Source organism: Lithobates pipiens, unplaced genomic scaffold, assembly GCF_037356315.1.
Source record: "Lithobates pipiens isolate NorthernLeopardFrog02 unplaced genomic scaffold, aLitPip1_a1.2 Scaffold_19, whole genome shotgun sequence".
In the NCBI taxonomy this organism is placed as follows: Eukaryota; Metazoa; Chordata; class Amphibia; order Anura; family Ranidae; genus Lithobates; species Lithobates pipiens.
Window position 1 is genome coordinate 2,447,754 of NW_027507764.1, and position 9,580 is coordinate 2,457,333.

Genomic DNA, 9,580 nt, shown 5'->3' on the forward strand with positions numbered 1-9,580 from the left:
TTAACCAACACAGCATGCAGCTGGGCCGGCACTGTCTGTGCTCACTGCTGCCTCTTATCCTGCATATATTGCCTTGTAGTTGGATTATTCATTGAGCTCCATGCCAATCACAATCCTAATATTAGAACTTTAAAAAAAAATAAAAAAAAAAATAAAAAAAAATAAAAAAAAATAAAAAATATAAAAAAAGTGGTTAAAAATCTCCCTAAGTTGAATCTTCTTATTAGCTCTGGCTTTATATACAACATGGGATGGAAGGTTTCATTGCCCAGATGATCCTCAGTGGTCTGGGGTGCAGGCTTCAAACCTGTAGCTGCCTAGCGGCAGAGTGGTTCAACTCCACCCTCTGGGCGTTGGTGGTCCGTGGTAAAGGAATTTGTGAATTCTCTCTTGACCTTTTGGTTAAGATCAAGTGTATCTTGTTCTTATCATTGTCCAGTAGGGGGCACTCTACTAACGATACCTGTTCTTATCATTGTCCAGTAGGGGGCACTCTACTAACGATACCTGTTCTTATCATTGTCCAGTAGGGGGCACTCTACTAACGATACCTGTTCTTATCATTGTCCAGTAGGGGGCACTCTACTAACGATACCTGTTCTTATCATTGTCCAGTAGGGGGCACTCTGCCATCGTTCTGGTCTTTCAGCTGGGATGGCAGGCTGTATAGTATCCTTGCTGGTAAGATGGGGGTTCTGAGGGCCCTTCTGGTGGGAAAGAAACCCGAATTAAGCCACCGAATCCACCCTCTGGGCGTTGATGGTCTCATATAAAATAACCGGTGGTATGGCTCTGACATTAGACACATTGTTCTGTTTTATATGCATGCAAAATGTAAAATACTTACCTGCATGTAGCAGTGTTTCTTTATTTGGGGGTGTGGGGAGCATAGGACCCAGCTTGCCCTGAACCAGGGTTCATGAATTGCCATGGTGGAGGGGGAGCTGGCTGCCAGCACCATAACAACCAATGATGTGCCAGGGCCAGGATACACAGCATCAGTCATTGCTATGGTGCTGGAGGTTTTCTTGCTCACGTGAGTCTGATCCAGGGAAGGCGGCATGCAGGGCCATCCCCAAGATCAAGGAGGATGGAGCTCCACCAACTCCAGACCTTCTTCACCTCCCACCCTCTGCTGTGCTGCTGTAACAAAAAAGTGGGGCTTCTGAAGTGAAGATGGGGCTCTGTGATAGGGGAGCTGTAATGTAATTGGCAGGCTCTGATGGGATGGGGGGCTCTAATATATGGGGGGGGGGGAGCTTTGATGTGATGGGAGGACCTCTGATGTGAAGGGGAGACTCTGATGTAAAGGGGTGACTGACATGATGGGGAATCTCTGATTTGATAAGGGGGACTCTGATGTGATAGGGAAATCTGAATGTAATGGGAGGATTCATGTATCGGGCCTTCTGATGGATAGGGGCACCTGTGAAGGGGGCTGTATTCCCATGTGATGGGGGACCTTTGATGTGATGGGAGACCTTTGATGTGATGGGAGGATCTTTGATGTGATGGAAGGATCTTTGATGTGATTGGGTACCTCTAATGTGATTAGAGGACCTCTGATGTGACGTAGGACCTTTGATGTGATGGGGATCTATGATGTGAAGGGGGACCTCTGATGTGATGGGGGACCTTTGATGTGATGGGAGGATCTTTGATGTGATGGAAGGACCTCTGATGTGATTGGGTACCTCTAATGTGATTAGAGGACCTCTGATGTGACGTAGGACCTTTGATGTGATGGGGATCTATGATGTGAAGGGAGGATCTCTGATGTGAAGGGAGGATCTCTGATGTGATTGGGTACCTCTGATGTGATGGGAGGACCTCTGATGTGATGGGGGGACCTCTGATGTGATGGGGGGACCTCTGATGTGATGGGGGGATCTCTGATGTGATGGATGACCTCTGATGTGATGGATGACCTCTGATGTGATGGGGGGACCTCTGATGTGATGGATGACCTTTGATGTGATGGGAGGACCTCTGATGTGATGGGAGGACTTCTGATGTGATGGGGTCTCTGATGTAATGGGAGGACTTCTGATGTGATGGATGACCTCTGATGTGATGGATGACCTCTGATGTGATGGGGGGACCTCTGATGTGATGGATGACCTTTGATGTGATGGGAGGACCTCTGATGTGATGGGAGGACTTCTGATGTAATGGAGAGACCTCTGATGTGATGGATGACCTTTGATGTGATGGGAGGACCTCTGATGTGATGGGAGGACTTCTGATGTGATGGGGTCTCTGATGTAATGGGAGGACTTCTGATGTGATGGATGACCTCTGATGTGATGGATGACCTCTGATGTGATGGGGGGACCTCTGATGTGATGGATGACCTTTGATGTGATGGGAGGACCTCTGATGTGATGGGAGGACTTCTGATGTGATGGGGGACCTCTGATGTGATGGGAGGACCTCTGATGTGATGGAGGATCTTTAATGTGATGGAAATCTATGATGTGAAGGGAAGACCTCTGATGTGATTGTGTACCTCTGATGTGATGGGAGGACCTCTGATGTGATGGGAGGATCTCTGATGTGATGGGAGGACCTCTGATGTGATGGGAGGACCTCTGATGTGATTGGGTACCTCTGATGTGATGGGAGGACCTCTTATGTGATGGGAGGACCTCTGATATGTAGGTAGTATTCCCATATGATGGGAGACCTCTGATGTGATGGATGACCTCTGATGTGATGGGAGGACCTCTTATGTGATGGGAGAACCTCTGATATGTAGGTAGTATTCCCATGTGATGGGAGGACCTCTGATATGTAGGTAGTATTCCCATGTGATGGGAGGACCTCTGATGTGATGGGAGGACCTCTGATATGTAGGTAGTATTCCCATGTGAAGGGAGGACCTCTGATGTGATGGGAGGACCTCTGATATGTAGGTAGTATTCCTATATGATGGGAGACCTCTGATGTGATGGTCGAACCTCTGATATGTAGGTAGTATTCCCATGTGATGGGAGGACCTCTGATGTGATGGGAGGACCTCTGATGTGATGGGAGGACCTCTGATATGTAGGTAGTATTCCCATGTGATGGGAGGACCTCTGATGTGATGGGAGGACCTCTGATGTGATGGGAGGACCTCTGATATGTAGGTAGTATTCCCATGTGATGGGAGGACCTCTGATGTGATGGGAGGACCTCTGATGTGAGGACCTCTGATATGTAGGTAGTATTCCCATATGATGGGAGACCTCTGATGTGATGGGAGGACCTCTGATGTGAGGGGATGGTCTCTGATGTGATGGGAGGACCTCTGATGTGATTGGGTACCTCTGATGTGATAAGAGGACCTCTTATGTGATGGGAGGACCTCTGATATGTAGGTAGTATTCCCATGTGATAGGGGACCTTTGATGTGATGGGAGACCTTTGATGTGATGGGAGGATCTTTGATGTGATGGAAGGATCTTTGATGTGATTGGGTACCTCTAATGTGATTAGAGGACCTCTGATGTGACGTAGGACCTTTGATGTGATGGGGATCTATGATGTGATGGGGGACCTCTGATGTGATGGGGGACCTTTGATGTGATGGGAGGATCTTTGATGTGATGGAAGGACCTCTGATGTGACGTAGGACCTTTGATGTGATGGGGATCTATGATGTGAAGGGAGGATCTCTGATGTGAAGGGAGGATCTCTGATGTGATTGGGTACCTCTGATGTGATGGGAGGACCTCTGATGTGATGGGGGGACCTCTGATGTGATGGATGACCTCTGATGTGATGGATGACCTCTGATGTGATGGGGGGACCTCTGATGTGATGGATGACCTTTGATGTGATGGGAGGACCTCTGATGTGATGGGAGGACTTCTGATGTGATGGGGTCTCTGATGTAATGGGAGGACTTCTGATGTGATGGATGACCTCTGATGTGATGGATGACCTCTGATGTGATGGGGGGACCTCTGATGTGATGGATGACCTTTGATGTGATGGGAGGACCTCTGATGTGATGGGAGGACTTCTGATGTAATGGAGAGACCTCTGATGTGATGGATGACCTTTGATGTGATGGGAGGACCTCTGATGTGATGGGAGGACTTCTGATGTGATGGGGTCTCTGATGTAATGGGAGGACTTCTGATGTGATGGATGACCTCTGATGTGATGGATGACCTCTGATGTGATGGGGGGACCTCTGATGTGATGGATGACCTTTGATGTGATGGGAGGACCTCTGATGTGATGGGAGGACTTCTGATGTGATGGGGGACCTCTGATGTGATGGGAGGACCTCTGATGTGATGGAGGATCTTTAATGTGATGGAAATCTATGATGTGAAGGGAAGACCTCTGATGTGATTGTGTACCTCTGATGTGATGGGAGGACCTCTGATGTGATGGGAGGATCTCTGATGTGATGGGAGGACCTCTGATGTGATGGGAGGACCTCTGATGTGATTGGGTACCTCTGATGTGATGGGAGGACCTCTTATGTGATGGGAGGACCTCTGATATGTAGGTAGTATTCCCATATGATGGGAGACCTCTGATGTGATGGATGACCTCTGATGTGATGGGAGGACCTCTTATGTGATGGGAGAACCTCTGATATGTAGGTAGTATTCCCATGTGATGGGAGGACCTCTGATATGTAGGTAGTATTCCCATGTGATGGGAGGACCTCTGATGTGATGGGAGGACCTCTGATATGTAGGTAGTATTCCCATGTGAAGGGAGGACCTCTGATGTGATGGGAGGACCTCTGATGTGATGGGAGGACCTCTGATATGTAGGTAGTATTCCCATATGATGGGAGACCTCTGATGTGATGGGAGGACCTCTGATGTGATTGGGTACCTCTGATGTGATAGGAGGACCTCTTATGTGATGGGAGGACCTCTGATATGTAGGTAGTATTCCCATGTGATGGGAGGACCTCTGATGTGATGGGAGGACCTCTGATGTGATGGGAGGACCTCTGATATGTAGGTAGTATTCCCATATGATGGGAGACCTCTGATGTGATGGGAGGACCTCTGATGTGATTGGGTACCTCTGATGTGATGGGAGGACCTCTTATGTGATGGGAGGACCTCTGATATGTAGGTAGTATTCCCATATGATGGGAGACCTCTGATGTGATGGGAGGACCTCTGATATGTAGGTAGTATTCCCATGTGATGGGAGGACCTCTGATGTGATGGGAGGACCTCTGATGTGATGGGAGGACCTCTGATATGTAGGTAGTATTCCCATATGATGGGAGACCTCTGATGTGATGGGAGGACCTCTGATGTGAGGGGATGGTCTCTGATGTGATGGGAGGACCTCTGATGTGATTGGGTACCTCTGATGTGATAAGAGGACCTCTTATGTGATGGGAGGACCTCTGATATGTAGGTAGTATTCCCATGTGATGGGAGGACCTCTGATGTGATGGGAGGACCTCTGATGTGATGGGAGGACCTCTGATATGTAGGTAGTATTCCCATGTGATGGGAGGACCTCTGATGTGATGGGAGGACCTCTGATGTGATGGGAGGACCTCTGATATGTAGGTAGTATTCCCATGTGATGGGAGGACCTCTGATGTGATGGGAGGACCTCTGATGTGAGGACCTCTGATATGTAGGTAGTATTCCCATATGATGGGAGACCTCTGATGTGATGGGAGGACCTCTGATGTGAGGGGATGGTCTCTGATGTGATGGGAGGACCTCTGATGTGATTGGGTACCTCTGATGTGATAAGAGGACCTCTTATGTGATGGGAGGACCTCTGATATGTAGGTAGTATTCCCATGTGATAGGGGACCTTTGATGTGATGGGAGACCTTTGATGTGATGGGAGGATCTTTGATGTGATGGAAGGATCTTTGATGTGATTGGGTACCTCTAATGTGATTAGAGGACCTCTGATGTGACGTAGGACCTTTGATGTGATGGGGATCTATGATGTGATGGGGGACCTCTGATGTGATGGGAGGATCTTTGATGTGATGGAAGGACCTCTGATGTGATTGGGTACCTCTAATGTGATTAGAGGACCTCTGATGTGACGTAGGACCTTTGATGTGATGGGGATCTATGATGTGAAGGGAGGATCTCTGATGTGAAGGGAGGATCTCTGATGTGATTGGGTACCTCTGATGTGATGGGAGGACCTCTGATGTGATGGGGGGACCTCTGATGTGATGGGGGGACCTCTGATGTGATGGGGGGACCTCTGATGTGATGGATGACCTCTGATGTGATGGATGACCTCTGATGTGATGGGGGGACCTCTGATGTGATGGATGACCTTTGATGTGATGGGAGGACCTCTGATGTGATGGGAGGACTTCTGATGTGATGGGGTCTCTGATGTAATGGGAGGACTTCTGATGTGATGGATGACCTCTGATGTGATGGATGACCTCTGATGTGATGGGGGGACCTCTGATGTGATGGATGACCTTTGATGTGATGGGAGGACCTCTGATGTGATGGGAGGACTTCTGATGTAATGGAGAGACCTCTGATGTGATGGATGACCTTTGATGTGATGGGAGGACCTCTGATGTGATGGGAGGACTTCTGATGTGATGGGGTCTCTGATGTAATGGGAGGACTTCTGATGTGATGGATGACCTCTGATGTGATGGATGACCTCTGATGTGATGGGGGGACCTCTGATGTGATGGATGACCTTTGATGTGATGGGAGGACCTCTGATGTGATGGGAGGACTTCTGATGTGATGGGGGACCTCTGATGTGATGGGAGGACCTCTGATGTGATGGAGGATCTTTAATGTGATGGAAATCTATGATGTGAAGGGAAGACCTCTGATGTGATTGTGTACCTCTGATGTGATGGGAGGACCTCTGATGTGATGGGAGGATCTCTGATGTGATGGGAGGACCTCTGATGTGATGGGAGGACCTCTGATGTGATTGGGTACCTCTGATGTGATGGGAGGACCTCTTATGTGATGGGAGGACCTCTGATATGTAGGTAGTATTCCCATATGATGGGAGACCTCTGATGTGATGGATGACCTCTGATGTGATGGGAGGACCTCTTATGTGATGGGAGAACCTCTGATATGTAGGTAGTATTCCTATGTGATGGGAGGACCTCTGATATGTAGGTAGTATTCCCATGTGATGGGAGGACCTCTGATGTGATGGGAGGACCTCTGATATGTAGGTAGTATTCCCATGTGAAGGGAGGACCTCTGATGTGATGGGAGGACCTCTGATGTGATGGGAGGACCTCTGATATGTAGGTAGTATTCCCATATGATGGGAGACCTCTGATGTGATGGGAGGACCTCTGATGTGATTGGGTACCTCTGATGTGATAGGAGGACCTCTTATGTGATGGGAGGACCTCTGATATGTAGGTAGTATTCCCATGTGATGGGAGGACCTCTGATGTGATGGGAGGACCTCTGATGTGATGGGAGGACCTCTGATATGTAGGTAGTATTCCCATGTGATGGGAGGACCTCTGATGTGATGGGAGGACCTCTGATGTGATGGGAGGACCTCTGATATGTAGGTAGTATTCCCATGTGATGGGAGGACCTCTGATGTGATGGGAGGACCTCTGATATGTAGGTAGTATTCCCATGTGAAGGGAGGACCTCTGATGTGATGGGAGGACCTCTGATGTGATGGGAGGACCTCTGATGTGATGGGAGGACCTCTGATGTGATGGGAGGACCTCTGATATGTAGGTAGTATTCCCATATGATGGGAGACCTCTGATGTGATGGGAGGACCTCTGATGTGATTGGGTACCTCTGATGTGATAGGAGGACCTCTTATGTGATGGGAGGACCTCTGATATGTAGGTAGTATTCCCATGTGATGGGAGGACCTCTGATGTGATGGGAGGACCTCTGATGTGATGGGAGGACCTCTGATATGTAGGTAGTATTCCCATATGATGGGAGACCTCTGATGTGATGGGAGGACCTCTGATGTGATTGGGTACCTCTGATGTGATGGGAGGACCTCTTATGTGATGGGAGGACCTCTGATATGTAGGTAGTATTCCCATATGATGGGAGACCTCTGATGTGATGGGAGGACCTCTGATATGTAGGTAGTATTCCCATGTGATGGGAGGACCTCTGATGTGATGGGAGGACCTCTGATGTGATGGGAGGACCTCTGATATGTAGGTAGTATTCCCATATGATGGGAGACCTCTGATGTGATGGGAGGACCTCTGATGTGATAAGAGGACCTCTTATGTGATGGGAGGACCTCTGATATGTAGGTAGTATTCCCATGTGATAGGGGACCTTTGATGTGATGGGAGGATCTTTGATGTGATGGAAGGATCTTTGATGTGATGGAAGGATCTTTGATGTGATTGGGTACCTCTAATGTGATTAGAGGACCTCTGATGTGACGTAGGACCTTTGATGTGATGGGGATCTATGATGTGATGGGGGACCTCTGATGTGATGGGAGACCTTTGATGTGATGGGAGGATCTTTGATGTGATGGAAGGACCTCTGATGTGATTGGGTACCTCTAATGTGATTAGAGGACCTCTGATGTGACGTAGGACCTTTGATGTGATGGGGATCTATGATGTGATGGGAGGACCTTTGATGTGATGGGGATCTATGATGTGAAGGGAGGATCTCTGATGTGAAGGGAGGATCTCTGATGTGATTGGGTACCTCTGATGTGATGGGAGGACCTCTGATGTGATGGGGGACCTCTGATGTGATGGGGGGACCTCTGATGTGATGGGGGGACCTCTGATGTGATGGATGACCTCTGATGTGATGGATGACCTCTGATGTGATGGGGGGACCTCTGATGTGATGGATGACCTTTGATGTGATGGGAGGACCTCTGATGTGATGGGAGGACTTCTGATGTGATGGGGTCTCTGATGTAATGGGAGGACTTCTGATGTGATGGATGACCTCTGATGTGATGGATGACCTCTGATGTGATGGGGGGACCTCTGATGTGATGGATGACCTTTGATGTGATGGGAGGACCTCTGATGTGATGGGAGGACTTCTGATGTAATGGAGAGACCTCTGATGTGATGGATGACCTTTGATGTGATGGGAGGACCTCTGATGTGATGGGAGGACTTCTGATGTGATGGGGTCTCTGATGTAATGGGAGGACTTCTGATGTGATGGATGACCTCTGATGTGATGGATGACCTCTGATGTGATGGGGGGACCTCTGATGTGATGGATGACCTTTGATGTGATGGGAGGACCTCTGATGTGATGGGAGGACTTCTGATGTAATGGAGAGACCTCTGATGTGATGGATGACCTTTGATGTGATGGGAGGACCTCTGATGTGATGGGAGGACTTCTGATGTGATGGGGTCTCTGATGTAATGGGAGGACTTCTGATGTGATGGATGACCTCTGATGTGATGGATGACCTCTGATGTGATGGGGGGACCTCTGATGTGATGGGAGGACTTCTGATGTGATGGGGGACCTCTGATGTGATGGGAGGACCTCTGATGTGATGGATGACCTTTGATGTGATGGGAGGACCTCTGATGTGATGGGAGGACTTCTGATGTGATGGGGGACCTCTGATGTGATGGGAG

At 48.8% G+C, this 9,580-nt stretch overlaps 1 non-coding gene across 1 annotated transcript; it reads left to right on the forward strand.

Moving 5' to 3' along the window:
- Positions 1-266: 266 nt before the first annotated feature.
- Positions 267-353, forward strand: TRNASTOP-UCA (transfer RNA opal suppressor (anticodon UCA)). Its single transcript has one exon. It is a non-coding gene; the product is annotated as a tRNA-Sec (tRNA).
- The last annotated feature ends 9,227 nt before the right edge of the window (positions 354-9,580 follow it).